Source organism: Epinephelus lanceolatus, chromosome 15 (assembly GCF_041903045.1).
Source record: "Epinephelus lanceolatus isolate andai-2023 chromosome 15, ASM4190304v1, whole genome shotgun sequence".
NCBI classification, from domain to species: Eukaryota; Metazoa; Chordata; class Actinopteri; order Perciformes; family Serranidae; genus Epinephelus; species Epinephelus lanceolatus.
Window position 1 is genome coordinate 6,707,501 of NC_135748.1, and position 15,463 is coordinate 6,722,963.

Here is a 15,463-nt window from a genome sequence, read left to right on the forward strand (position 1 = left end):
ACTCACTGCAGAAGCCAATATGTGAGTTGTCCGAGTAGATTGTCTGCAGATTTCCTCTTTTGCCATTTCCAACGTAGCCTGTGCAAAATAAAAATAAAAGACCCCCCAAAAAAAGAATGTTATATGGACGCTGCAGGTCTTCACTGCTTCATGTTTTAGTTTTGTTTTTTGTTTTTTGTTTTTACGAGCAACTACTGAAAGTCATGTTTCCAAGTATTGTATACATACCAGGTTTGCAATTTCTGTAGACCTCTCTGCACTGCAAACAGGTCTCAGTGGTGTACATGGTGTAAAATTCCTCCTCGTATCCTGCTGAAAAGTTACACCATGTACTAACACCTGTGTATAAAAATTAAAAAATTAAAAGCATTAAAAACTACGCTCTATGCTTCCTTACATAAACAGACTTCAAAGGGTGTACCACAATTAGAATCATTACTTCTTCAACTTACTGTCAAAATGTGCTTGTCTCCTGAACCAATCCGTGTCAACCACCTCTCGAAACTGCCTGCACACCAGGGCCAATGTGAGGAGAGCTCCATTGCCTTCCTGCAAGACCACCTCAAGGAGGATTTGTTCCAGTACAGGCACTGGCAGCTGCAGGATATCCTTCAACTGAGGTATCACAAACTGTTAAAAATAATTTGCTAGCATTTCAATTTAAAAAACACATCAAGACAGAGAGAGATGCACAGCAACAACAATAACTATAATAATATCAAAAACACATAATTCAGTTTTTCATAGTAATGTTTATAAAGTGTATTTGTCTACCTGATTATCCATACTCCATGTTGTGGAGTCTGAGGCACACAGGAGCCAGTCGCTGGAGGAGGCGCACAGGAGAGGAGGTGCACAGAAGCCAGTCACTGGAGGAGGCGCACAGGAGCCAGTCGCTGGAGGAGGCGCACAGGAGCCAGTTGCTGGAAGAGGCGCACAGAAGCCAGTCGCTGGAGGAGGTGTGTAGGCTGTGGATCCCATCGTCTCCTCACATTTTTTTTATATGGATCAAAAAATTGTCCCTCCTTACAAAATTCTTTGGACAAAAGCAACAGTGAGAATGTGCACTTCCGGCACATCCTCTGTTGCACTTGTATACAGTAAAACCTGTAAAACAATGGTAAAATGTTTAATTAGATCAACATTGAACTGTTTTTTAAGAGGCCTGATTCAATACACAGCAGCTAATCTATAAACACAAGTAATGTATATAACAATATAACAATTGATCTTCACCCTGTGCTGCAAACAGAAATGCCTTATATAGTGCAGAACTGTAAGAATGAATTGATTAGTTATCAACTATTAAAATAATTCACAATTGCACACACAACTGTTTTATTTTTGTTTTTATGGTTTTGCCTGTCTTTTGTCTCTTCAACATTTCTATGTACAGGGACAACAGATGGATATTATTTGAAAACTAAAACATGATTTTAGATGACATCACGGGTTTTGCATGCAACACATTCATGATTTATTAGCACACTTACCTGCATGTTTAACAATGCTGCTTTTATGGCCAAGTAGGTGGGCAACCATGCAGTGGTACTGGCCGTACTTGCAACAAAGAGGACACTCGAATGTATTCAGTGTCCTCTGTATTAATTGAGGCTCAGAGTAACACTCGCCAGTCACCACACACCGTGTACACAGAGTAACACTCGCCACACACTGTGTACACAGAGTAACACTCGCCAGTCACCACACACCGTGTACACAGAGTAACACTCGCCACACACCGTGTACACAGAGCAAGACTCGCCACACACCGTGTAAACAGAGTAACACTCGCTTCACACCGTGTACACAACAAACACCAGGCTGCTAACATTACATTACGTTCATAGCACCATTTCCAAGAAAATAATAAAGTACTAGGTCCAGTACATGTAACAGCAACACACACTACTCATAATATAATTATAAACCAAGTCACTTACTTATCAAACAGCAGCAAGGCAACATCCGTGTCTGCCCTCAGCCCAATTTCTTCCTTCAGGGCTCTCCACCGAGGAAAAGCGACGCCAATACAAATCCTTGTTGAATGTCACCGGTCAACACGCAAACTAAAAATGATATATATTGAAAAACACCGTGAGATGTTAGAGGAGCCGATCGGCTTAATCAGCATTGTGTCATCTCCTCTAGTAGTGGCTTGGGTAAAACGGACATTTACAGACCTGTAGAAGTTACGCACTATAGCTTTAAAGTTTTGGCATTGAAAATAAAACCAGCAACACTCAGTGTCCTTAGTTTAAAACTTTTATTACCTCACTGGTAGGCTACAGGCGATCAAACACACAGACCAGTTTCGAACAGTGTCTTCCTCAGTGTGTGAGTGACAGACAATGGGTAAGACATGCATAAATAACCTGCATTCCCAATCTCACAGCTGCATGGCATTAGATAATTAACACAGAGCACCAAGAGAAAAAGTTCACTACATGTATCAGTAGGCATAAAATAGACAAATATGAATAAAGTTAAAAATATCTAGAATATAAAGTGCCTTAGAGCAATAAATATTTATAGAGTATACCCCCCCAAAAGTTTTTTTTTTTTTGCATTAACATAGACACAGGCATTAAAATAGACTATCTTACAATTGTATTATTTTTGATATTTTTTGCTTTATCATGTGTTTTCTAGTATCTCTCTAACACACACACAAACACCATGCTGGGCAAGCTAAGCTAACATTAACCTACTAACGTCAAGAGAACAACATTGATGCTGTATCTAACCTTCCTCACGTTAAACAGCCAGTAACCTCTAAACCTAAAATAACCTCTAAACACCTCTAAACCTCTAGTATCTCTGACACACACACAAAGACCATGCTGGGCAAGCTAAGCTAACGTTAGCCTACTAACGTCGAGAGAACAACATTGACGCTGTATCTAACCTTCCTCACGTTAAACAGCCAGTAACCTCTAAACCTAAAATAACCTCTAAACCTCTAAAAATGTCTTTAATGTTACTTTTGTGTAGTTACGTACTGAGATGTGATTACCTACCGTCATTTCGATTTTCCCTCGTTTTCTTCTTCTGACTTCTGGCAGTTTCCCTCGTCTTTATCGGATACTATTGGGCGACATCATTCAGCGTCACGGTCCTCTCACGCACTGCCCCTCACACCACACCCCCTACTAGTCTGCATACTGTAGCCGGACCCTTCTCGCCATTTCCTTTTTTTTTTTTTTTTTATTGATTTTTCAACATCATAATAAAACAAGGCAAAAGGAATGACAAGTTTGCTGCATAGCACTGCAATGTACAGTACAGGCCAAAAGTTTGGACACACCTTCTCATTCAATGCGTTTTCTTTATTTTCATGACTATTTACATTGTAGATTCTCACTGAAGGCATCAAAACTATGAATGAACACATGTGGAGTTATGTACTTAACAAAAAAAGGTGAAATAACTGAAAACATGTTTTATATTCTAGTTTCTTCAAAATAGCCACCCTTTGCTCTGATTACTGCTTTGCACACTCTTGGCATTCTCTCCATGAGCTTCAAGAGGTAGTCACCTGAAATGGTTTTCCAACAGTCTTGAAGGAGTTCCCAGAGGTGTTTAGCATTTGTTGGCCCCTTTGCCTTCACTCTGCGGTCCAGCTCACCCCAAACCATCTCGATTGGGTTCAGGTCCGGTGACTGTGGAGGCCAGGTCATCTGCCGCAGCACTCCATCACTCTCCTTCTTGGTCAAATAGCCCTTACACAGCCTGGAGGTGTGTTTGGGGTCATTGTCCTGTTGAAAAATAAATGATCGTCCAACTAAACGCAAACCGGATGGGATGGCATGTCGCTGCAGGATGCTGTGGTAGCCATGCTGGTTCAGTGTGCCTTCAATTTTGAATAAATCCCCAACAGTGTCACCAGCAAAACACCCCCACACCATCACACCTCCTCCTCCATGCTTCACAGTGGGAACCAGGCATGTGGAATCCATCCGTTCACCTTTTCTGCGTCTCACAAAGACACGGCGGTTGGAACCAAAGATCTCAAATTTGGACTCATTGGACCAAAGCACAGATTTCCACTGGTCTAATGTCCATTCCTTGTGTTTCTTGGCCCAAACAAATCTCTTCTGCTTGTTGCCTCTCCTTAGCAGTGGTTTCCTAGCAGCTATTTGACCATGAAGGCCTGATTCGCACAGTCTCCTCTTAACAGTTGTTCTAGAGATGGGTCTGCTGCTAGAACTCTGTGTGGCATTCATCTGGTCTCTGATCTGAGCTGCTGTTAACTTGCGATTTCTGAGGCTGGTGACTCGGATGAACTTATCCTCAGAAGCAGAGGTGACTCTTGGTCTTCCTTTCCTGGTAGTTAGCTGATTGGTTCTTGCCATAATATGAATTTTAACAGTTGTCCAATAGGGCTGTCGGCTGTGTATTAACCTGACTTCTGCACAACACAACTGATGGTCCCAACCCCATTGATAAAGCAAGAAATTCCACTAATTAACCCTGATAAGGCACACCTGTGAAGTGGAAACCATTTCAGGTGACTACCTCTTGAAGCTCATGGAGAGAATGCCAAGAGTGTGCAAAGCAGTAATCAGAGCAAAGGGTGGCTATTTTGAAGAAACTAGAATATAAAACATGTTTTCAGTTATTTCACCTTTTTTTGTTAAGTACATAACTCCACATGTGTTCATTCATAGTTTTGATGCCTTCAGTGAGAATCTACAATGTAAATAGTCATGAAAATAAAGAAAACGCATTGAATGAGAAGGTGTGTCCAAACTTTTGGCCTGTACTGTACATATCCAACCATACCTCTCACCAATGCACACACACACTACACAGCACACCCAGACAGACACACTCATACACACACCCAGACACCACTCACACTCAACATACATACAGACACACTCACGCAGTTACAAAACAAGACAAAACAGAACAAAACAAACAAAAAAAAACAAAAAAAAAAGGGGGGGGGGGGGGGGGGTGTACACTGGTGTATTACATTATAGCGTTTAACTTAATGTTAATAACAAAAAAAAAAAAAAAGAAACCATAGGTTGCAGGACAATATAGACGAGCATATTGGTATAGTGCTGATCTTTTTCCATGAATGTCCGTGCAGTGTCCCATTGTCCTTGAGTAGTCGTGTCATTGTCAAAGAGCAAGTTGGAGGCACGTTCCATGCTTAGCAGGTCCAGATAGTCTCTAATCCATTCCAATAGTGCAAAGCATGAGGGCTTGTGTTGCTTCCAGTTCATAAGGATGATTCTTTTTGCAGAGAGAAAGCCTAAATTCATAAAGTAGTGTGTGGAGCTTGATTTGACATGTTCCAGTGATTGTCCAAGAAGGCATGTGATGGGGCAGGCAGGTACATGAACCTTAAACATATCTGTTAGCACCTTTGTTATGCCAAGCCAAAATGTCTTGACTGCCGGGCAGTCCCATAAAAGATGTAATAATGATCCATGCCCCCCACAGTTATGCCAACATTGATCTGACAGATCTTTATTTATTTTGTATATACGAGAGGGTGTCATATAAGCTCTGCATAATATCTTAAATTGTATAATCCGGTACCGAATATACCTGGATGACACAATACCCTTCTTCCATATAGCATTCCACTGTTCTGGAGTCAGTGACACACCAAGATCCTTCTCCCATGCCTGTTGAGTGGGTATAAATGGATTAGGCTTTGTCATGTTTATTTTTTATTTATTTATTTATTTTTTGTGAAATAGTCAATAGCATCTATAACAAAATTATATGCTTATTCTATAACTACAAATCAACGATTCTATAAATAAACTATTCTATAACTATAAATCAACTATTAAGATTGTTAAATTAATAATTTCTTATTTTCTTTGGCATTTTTTGTTGTGTACAGATATGCAATAATGATTGCTAAGATATGTATGTATGTATGTAGATGCAGATGTTGATGTTATCCAATGTCAAGTCTCTGATCATGTGATAGACAATATGTGCACAACAGCTTGCACTAGGGCTCGTCATAATGGCGTGCACTTGGGCCCATGGTAACTACCTTATGCCATTGCTTGATACCCAGTTGAATTTATAGAGTTGTATAGGCTAACTCAGAAATTCAGAGACAGAATTATTTTTGCCTCCATTTTTCTCTACATTGAAATTTGCCTCTTGTGGGACATGATAGAGGTAAATTCAAAGCAATACAACATTATATAAAGTACAAATTGAATAGAAATAATAATAGAATGCCGACGTTGCCAGCACTGCAGTGAAACTGGACCAACAGTACACAGAGAGAAAAGATTCTGTGATGCCTATCCAAAGTGGATAGCTGAGATAGAATGTCTCAAACAAAGGTCATTTTCTCCTGATTTGTCTTTCTTAAAAAGTAGGGGAGACTGGGGACAGTTGCAACACATTTTGCTTTTCTCTCAATTACTCAGAGATGATTTGGACTAGACCAACCATTTATTTATATAGTAAACTTACATCTGTCCTCTAATTCCCCATACCATTTAAATATGATTACATAAGACAGATTTTTTCACAATATTCATTAAAAAGAAAAAGTCAACTGTTGCAACCGACCCCATCCCTGGGACGATTGCAACACTATTCAGGGACAGTTGCAACATGTCACATATCCATTCAATTTCACAAATCAACTTTTGTTTTTTGTCTCAATTAGCATATCAGTCTGAGAGTACTGTTTATGATATTATTATTATCATTTATTATACAAAATGTTATAGTATTATTTATTCATTTATTTATTTATCTAATATCCAATATTGAGTTTTGTTTCTTTCTCTTTCTTTCAACTTTGGATTCTCTGAAAAGTGCAATGACTAATAAACTTATTAAAACTTAACAACTTAGGCTATTATTAAACACAGACGTCCCAAAATGACACAGCCAACAAACATACAAAACTTTTTCAAATATTCTTTTACTAAACATTCCAAATTAACATGGCAGAGCACAGCAGAACAAGCCTTTTATTTTTAAAAACAAATCAAGACATCCCAAAAAGCCAGTTAATTAACTTTTAAAAACTTTTTGAAAACTGATTTTTTTAAAGCATCGACATTCAAAAATGACACAGTTAAACATTTGAACAATTTTCTAAAACTTTTTTAAAACGGACATCAAAAACAACCCCCTCCCTTAATATCAATTCATTCAGATTCACAGTTGTGGCATGTGTAGTAATCACCTCCAGCTGTGCAATCTTTATGTGCCCAGGACTTGCACATGGTTGTCCAGTATTAGTAGAACTTTGGACTTCAAGGAGCTCTTCATATGAAGCTGGAAGTGCTTCAAGAAAACAAGGAAATCAGCTTCTTGCATCCATCCTGAAGGGTTTGCTGTCCCAATGCAACCAGGTGGACCATCCCGAATGAAATGGGATTTAAAGTGCACTTGTGGGAAAATGAACATTGGTGGTATGGTGTTCCCAAGTGCATTGATTGCACAGGCTAGGGTGACAAGTGTGTGTGCCTCTCTCAGCTGAGATGGCTGCGCCGACTTGCCTTTCACCTCTTCTCGCCACAACAACCTCAGGACTGTGGACCGTAGTTATGCCTATCTCATCCATGTTCCACACATTCTGTGGCTCAAATTGGTGCTTCTCCAAAACCTCACTAAGATTGTTGAAAAACTGATCAACATTGCTCTGATTGAAGCTTGTTGCCCTTGAAAGGCTTGTTGCTTGCAGACGCCTTATTGAGAGAGTGGGGTACCTTTTAAGATAGCCAGTGAACCAGTCAACACCAGCCATACCGGTCTCACTCCATCTTGGGGGGAAGTTGCAGCTGTAGCGGGAGGCTAGTTGAAAGGCCAACTTCCGGACCTGAAATGAAATAGTGTAAATAGTTAATATTGTCTATCTCTGTCTCTTGCTTCATCCCTTACCCTAACCCTCACTCTTTCTCTCTCTTCCTCCCTCCCTCTCTCTCTTAATTATGTTGTTAAAATTTGTTTTTCTCATGTAGGCTATTTATCTCACCTCTTTGGGACTTAACCCATAGTATAGGTCAGCTGCTCTTTTTAGGTATTCTGTTTCTTCTCTTGCTCCTCAAAGAACATTTTCCTGGTGGTCCAGTAGCTTGTCTTTGGTAATTCATCCGACCCCTCATCTGCCAGCTTTTGTCTTTTTTGATGAAACCTGTACAAGGTGGTATGGCAGATGCCAAACATTTTGGCCACTGCTCACACTGAGTTGCCCTCATCTCTGATCTGATCAGAAGCTTGCCTCAAAATATTGAGGGGAACCCCTTTGTCTGTCACCCACTTCCTCACCCTTGGCATGCTGAAAAACAAACAGGATAGGCCTACAATATCTACTTTTAGATTATTTATTCACACTTAAAATTAAAAAGATAAAAAATACTTGTGTATTAAGTGAATTATCTTATATTTTCCTCACAATAATTTCTTAATGTAGAAACATACTGCTGTGTGGTCTCTGTCTAGCTAGCACATGGTGTGTGTCTAGCTAGCACAGAGTATGTGTCTTATTTCCTACCTTCTAGAAGGGCTAGAAATGTCCACAAGACCTTGTTGAAACGGCTGGAAGGTAAGCTAACCGCTAGTTTTTAAATCTCGCAGATCCGTTGTGGATTGACCGAGATACAAATACAAATTTTAACACTAGTGTAACACTGCATATCACAACGCGCTGGCACGTTTTCCGACCTCAGAGACAAGGGGGCTGGCCCTCCACTTTGAGAACCACTGAGCTAGCAGGGTGTGTGTAGCAAGCGAATGTTATGAGTCTAGCAAGTGTATGTTGTGTGTCTGGCTAGTACATGGTGTTTGTTTAGCTAGCACGTGTTAGTCTGATGGGGCTAGGAGAGACTGGGGACAGTTGCAACACTAGCTTGGGGACGGTTGCAACAAGTCCCAAGCTGTCAGCCATGACAGAACACCATGTGCTACCTAAACACACTGATTTTTGATTAATTCATGCAGGTCAGGACAGTATGACAAAAATACACCACATGAAAAAATGTACTTTCATACCTCAAAAACACGTTTTTTCCAATAAATCCATCCAACTGAGCATGTGCAGTATCAGTGTCACCAATCTAGCATGTTTCTGATTGGAGGAATAAGACTTGTTGCAACCGTCCCTTGTTGCAACCGTCCCCAGTCTCCCCTACATTCTACTGCCAGAATGTTTGGAAGATTTGTGGCTTGTAAAAAATGGGTCCAATATTTTATTCTGTGTCTTTGAGGCGAAAGAATTGGTCCTAATTGGTATTCACGTTCACTTTTCGCATTAAAGGATAACTTCGGTATTTTTCAACCTGGGCCCTATTTCCCCACGAGTAGAGAGAGCTACAGACATAGTGGAGCAAAGCTCTCGCGAGATGACGTCACACAGCCCAGAGGTAAGGGAAACGCTTAGTATGCTATTTACAGAGATAGCATTGGCGATCTGAACCGGTCAGTGGCGAAAAAAAGCACTTTTAATGCGCAAACTTATACGGACGCATTTGCCCCCGTTACCGTTTTAGCTTGTTTCGCGGCCCCCGTCTTCATCCGCCCTCCTCAATACTGAACCAATTTTAGAACGAGTTGTACCTATGAATCATATGTACACATACACATGGGGAAATAGGGCCCAGGTTGAAAAATACCGAAGTTATCCTTTAAAATGAATAGACTCAAGTCTGCCACTACTCTCCTAAAGGGGCAGTGGTGAAACCCATATGACACAGATGCAGGGAATGAATCTAAAGTGGGTCCTCTGGGAGTGGTGTAAGGTAGTTACCACTGGCCCCACTACACACTATTGTGACGGGCTCTAGTGCACGCTAGTTACAAGTTATAAGACGCACACGCACAAACACACCTCTAGCAACTGTTGATATAATGTTTATAATCTAATTTAGGAAGATTTCCTACTTTTTCCTCCTGTTTATTCTCTCTTGTCCTTTCTTTCTTAGTGCTGCTTTTCTGTTTAAAAGGCATGACTGTTCACATGATCAAGTAGAGACTTGACATTAGGCAACATCAGCATACATGTTACCCAATAATCATCATTGCATACCTGTATATGACAAAAAATATCACAGAAATTATTCATTTAATTGAAAAGTTTTTATACATGTATTTTATTCATGGTTTTTCTAGTCCATGTACAATAAGCATATCATTTTGTTATAGATTGCTATCGACTATTTTACCAAAGAAAAGGAAAAGAAAATCATGACGGAGATGGGTTTGTATATTTAAGGGCATTTCCTGGATCACCAACATCACAGCTATGGTGAAAAAGGCACAGCAGCGGCTGAACTTCATGAGAGTTCTCAAGAAAAACAACTTGGAGAAGAAGCTGCTGCTGGCCTTCTACCACTCCTCTGTGGAGAGCATCCTCACATACTGTCTGTGTGTGTGGTGGGTTGGCTCCAAAGAAGCTGACAGGAAAACCCTCCAAAGAGTGATCAACTCAGCACAAAAAAATCATTGGTTGTCTTCTGCCCACACTGGATGACATATCCAAATCCCGCTGTCACAACAGGATCACATCCACAACAACAGACCCCTCACATCCAGCCCATCACCTGTTTGAACTGATGCCCTCCAGGCGGCGCTACAGGTCAATTAAATCACACACCTCCAGACTCTGCAATAGTTTGTACCCCTGGGCCATAAGAACTGCCAACAAACACATGTTCCCAAACCCCAGGAACGGAGCTGGGCTGTGACTTGATTTTGAAGTCGTGGTCGCACAGGCAATTACAGCTTCCATCATGTGACCCACATTGGCCGAAAAAAGCAATTTTTTTTATAATACAAAATCATTGGAATAGGTTGTATTTTGGTGACATCACAAATCCCAGAAATGGACCATTTTATTAACAGAATGTGATCTTTTCTGGTTTTGTGTTGGGCTCTGAGGACTGCTAAAAAAACTGGTGACTCATTCTGTGTAGATATACAGAGGACTGCAGCTGCTACTGCTGCTCACGCTACACCTCCTTTATAGTGTAATATTTGGCACATTTGTGAGAGCAAATTTAACGGCCTGTATCCAACAAGTGTTGCAGAAGAACAAACAAAACAAATTAGACAACCTTCTACTGTCACTGTCAACATGTTTCATTAAACAGTCTTATCACATTCTCTGAATACAAATATCAAGAATATCTACCTGGAACCTGTAAAAGGGAACTGTGAAATTTGGATTTGCTTTGCTTTACATTGGCTTTATCAGACCACATTCTTCTGCTTATGTAGGAGGATAAGTTCAGACAGAGGTGAAAAATAGGCACAAACAGTGGCATGGAAAAGTCTGAGCACCCTTGGTCAAAATTTCGTTTACTGTGAATAGTTTAGTGAGTAGAAGATGAACTGATCTCCTAAAGGCATGAAGTCAAAGATGAAACATGCTTTTCAACATTTTAAGCAAGATAGTCTGTTATTTTAATTCTGTACAATTTTAGAGTGAAAATTAATGAATGAAAGGAGCACCGTGCAAAAGTTTGGGCACTCCAAGACATTTGAGCTCTCAGAAAACTTTTACCAGGGTCTCAGACCTTAATTAGCTTGTTAGGGCTATGGCTTGTTCATGGTCATTGTGGGAAAGGCCAGGTGATGCAAATTTCAAAGCTTTATAAACACTCTGACTCCTGAAACCTTGTCCCAACAATCACCATGGGCTCCTCTAAACAGCTGCCTAGCGCTCTGAAAACTAAAATAACTGATGCCCACAAGACAGGAGAAGACTTTAAGAAGATAGCAAAGTGTTTTCAGGTAACTGTTCCCTCAGTTTGTAATGTAATTAAGAAATGACAGTTAACAGGAACTGTGGAGGTCAAGTTGAGGTATGGAAGGCCAAGAAAAATTTCAGAGAGAGCTGCTTGTGGGATTGTGAGAAAGGCAAATCAAAACCCCTGTTTGACTACAAAAGACCTGCAGGAAGATTTAGCAGACTCTGGAATGGTGGTACACTGTTGTACTGTGCAGCGACACCTGTATAAAGCTGAAGAGAGGATGACTTCTACAACAGGACAATGCTCCCAAATACACTTCAAAATCCACAATGGACTACCCCAAAAGGTACAAGCAGAAGGTTTTGCCATGGCCCTCACAGTCCCCCGACCTAAGTATGAAGGTATTATTGGTGAAAAAGGTTTGAGCACCTGTAACAGTAGAATTTGTAGTTGTGTACAGTGATTTGTATGTGTGTCAGTATGAGTTGTGTACTTGTAGATTTTTTTTTCTCTCCACAAATACAACACAACACTTACACATTCACAAATTCTTAATTACAGGTGCACAAATCCTATTTTACAAGTCACAGATTAAAAAACTGACGCTCACATTTTTGCTCCTATTGTTGCAGTATATTTGGTGCAAAACATATTTGTGCACCTGTATCAAACAATGTGAAGTTGTGGACAAAATTTGAATATGTGCAAACCTGAATGTGAACTTGTGCAAAAAATGTTCAATGTATGTAAAATAATTTCTCAGGAAATTATTTGTGTTCCTTTAAAACACAAATACAAATCTATAATCACACAACTAAAAATTCTACTGTTACAGGCGCTCAAACCTTTTTCACCAATAATACCTTCATACCTAAGCATTATGAAAAATATGTGGATAGACCTCAACAGAGCAGTGGATGCAAGACAGCCCAAGAATCTCACAGAACTAGAAGCCTTTTGCAGGAAGAATAGGTAAAAATCCCCCAAACAAGGCTATAAAAAGCATTTATAAGCTGTGATTGTTGCCAAAAGGGGTGCTACATAGAACTGACCATGCAGGGTGCCCAAACTTTTGCTTAAGACCCTTTTCCTTTTTTGTTGTTTTTTTAACTGTCAAAGCTTCAGCTTTTGAAAAAAATGTGTCATCTTTAACTTCATGCCTTTTGGAGATCAGTTCATCTTCTACCTATTCAGCTATTCACAGTAAACAAAATGGGTGTCCAGGGGTCCTTGAACTTTTGCATGCCACTGTAATCATTAAAAATATATATATATATATATATATATTAATAACAAACTAAGTGACAAAGGTAGTTTGGCATTTATTTGTTTTACAGAGAAGGAACAGAACCTTATCGTCACATGATTCTACAGATGAAAAGTGGAACAGATTCTTAAGAAAACACAGCAGCAGCACGCAGACTGCTATTAAACATAGTATGTACTGCATGTTATTTCTCCCAAAACACCAACCCTTTCGATTTCAACAACTTTACACTGTGCAACTCATATACATGTCCTGATGGGCCTGCGGCCAGAATATTCAGAATGCACTCATATCAGGACAGATCAAGTCAGAGCATGCCAGCCTGACACAGCCTGAGCATTTAATCTTTAAAGATAAGAAGGTATGGGTCTGTTGACAAATTCCATACCCAAGTCCAAGTGAAGTGTAGTGTAGCACTAACAGAACAGTGTTACTGCAGTGTTACCCATTTGACAATGGGAAATAAATCTGTTTGTTTAAAGCCACTTTCAAATGTATTACCTTTAACTTTGTGGTGTACTGGGATTATGACAACTATCTAACTCCATCCCTTTATTTCAAGCTGACATACCTTATTATTTTAACCATAGAGCAATATGATTTTTACAATGTTTCTCTAAAATACAAAAGAGAAAAATTAAAAATAGCTATATCTGACAGACAAAGTAATACTGGAATTAAATATGATCAAAGTTTTGTAAATGTAAATCTGTAATAGTTTGTCAAAATTTTGTTTACTGTGAATAGCTAAGCAAGTAAAAGTTGTTGTAAGTTGTAAAATCAGATAAAAAAACGATACTTTCAAAAGTTATTTTGGTTTATTGACTGGCATACTGTTTTAGTTTAGGTTGTTCAGATTTTAGGGACATGAAGTATTTACACCAAGAAATGACATCACAAGAAGGAAAAATACCACTGTAGGCACCATTTCTCTTGCAGAGTTCGAAGGGTTAGAAAAGACGGTTGTTGAAAAGTAGCTAAAAGAGATGTGGTGAGATTGTGGTGGCAATGTTGTCGTCATGTGACTGTGGTATAGTTCTTTTACAACCTAACATTAGCTTTTTACTTCTGGCGATCTCATTTGCATTTCAAAAATCATAGAAATGGTGTTCAGTTGTGAAGATTATCTTGCTGACAAAACGTATAAGTATTATAAACGTTTCTTTGCCACAGAGCATATTTTCTGTAATAATCCAAAATCCAGTGGAAAAAGTCCGATTTGGATTGTTGTTGGGGGAACTAGGACAACACTAACTTCCATGCTGGCCTATAGAAAAAAAGCATTGTCCCCGCACCACTCTTTACATTTCACTCTTTTCATTTCACATTTCACTCTTTACATTTGTCAATGTATAACATCTAGAAGTTATAACCTTTACTGTCATATCCACATTTTTTATACCTCAAAAAGTGGGTAAGGCACAGCTGTTTAAACACTTTTGTCTACCTTTTTTTCCTCAGAATCACAACCAAAATGCCCACATCTGTTTTTTTTCTTAATATCCACAAACTCTAACCATTTAGGATTATTTTTAGTTTTTACTTATTTTTCTGTTAGTGCAGTTTTATTTAGGAAATGTAATTCATAGAAGAAAATCTTCCATCTTCAGGACACTGTGAAGATCCACAACCAAGTTTAAGTTAATTATACTTGTGTGTCAAATCTATGCTGTATGCGGTGTAGGCCCTGCATAACCTGTGCCGTAGCCTACACTGTAGTGTGACGTGCACCTTCCAAGAAATGTAACTACACTTTGCAGTGACACAGACATCTTGTCTATTTTCATAAGCTGAAAACTATTTATTTCACAGATAAGAGACAATCAACTGTGAAGACAATAAAGCCTCCACTAAATAGCATTTTAAGTCTTAATTTGTACAATGTAAAATGCCATAGGCTTGGGCTAATAAGGTTAGCATGATATATTTGTTTGGAAAATGTGTTTATTATAAGACAGTTGTTTTGTCAGTGAATCTTGTGTGCTATAATGGAGCCCAATTTTGTAACGTTACCTTTATTAAATGCCACTGTTGTTCCTGGCTTCATATGAGCAGAGGAAATCTCCACTAGTGCTTATGACATTAGCATGTTGTATTTGAGGGGAAAATGTGTCCAGTAAAAGACAAGTGCTTTGTCCGTCAATCGTGCGAGTTATAATGAAGCTGATTTGTACAATTGTGTTTGAAACTGTCACTATTAAGCCATGTTTAATGTGTGATTTGAATCAACTAAACGTTACAGCGCTTCACAGAAACCCCACTGGTGTGTTTTGGAGGTGTAACTGCAGAGTGACACAGACACACCACTGCACAGGTATAAATGGTCACAACAGAGTAGGCCATGAGCATAGGACACAGTGTATGCTTTGCACAGAGCTGATGCACAAGTATAAATCTGCCTTTACAGTGTCAGGTGCTTCTTTAAAACAACAACTGAGAGCCTGTGAGTAGGTGGAGCTTGAGCATATCATTGCCTAGATCAGGCAGTGTAAACTTGTTC

At 39.4% G+C, this 15,463-nt stretch overlaps 1 long non-coding RNA gene across 2 annotated transcripts in view; it reads left to right on the forward strand.

Moving 5' to 3' along the window:
• Positions 1–1,333, forward strand: part of LOC144466930 (uncharacterized) — a 3,825-nt gene extending 2,492 nt beyond the window's left edge. The window contains exons 2-3 of one of the 2 annotated variants that reach the window (XR_013493324.1): positions 520–620; positions 803–1,333. This is a non-coding gene — a long non-coding RNA (uncharacterized LOC144466930). Of the gene's footprint in view, positions 1–519 lie in introns of both variants that reach the window. The other variant, XR_013493323.1, reaches the window with a different exon arrangement.
• The last annotated feature ends 14,130 nt before the right edge of the window (positions 1,334–15,463 follow it).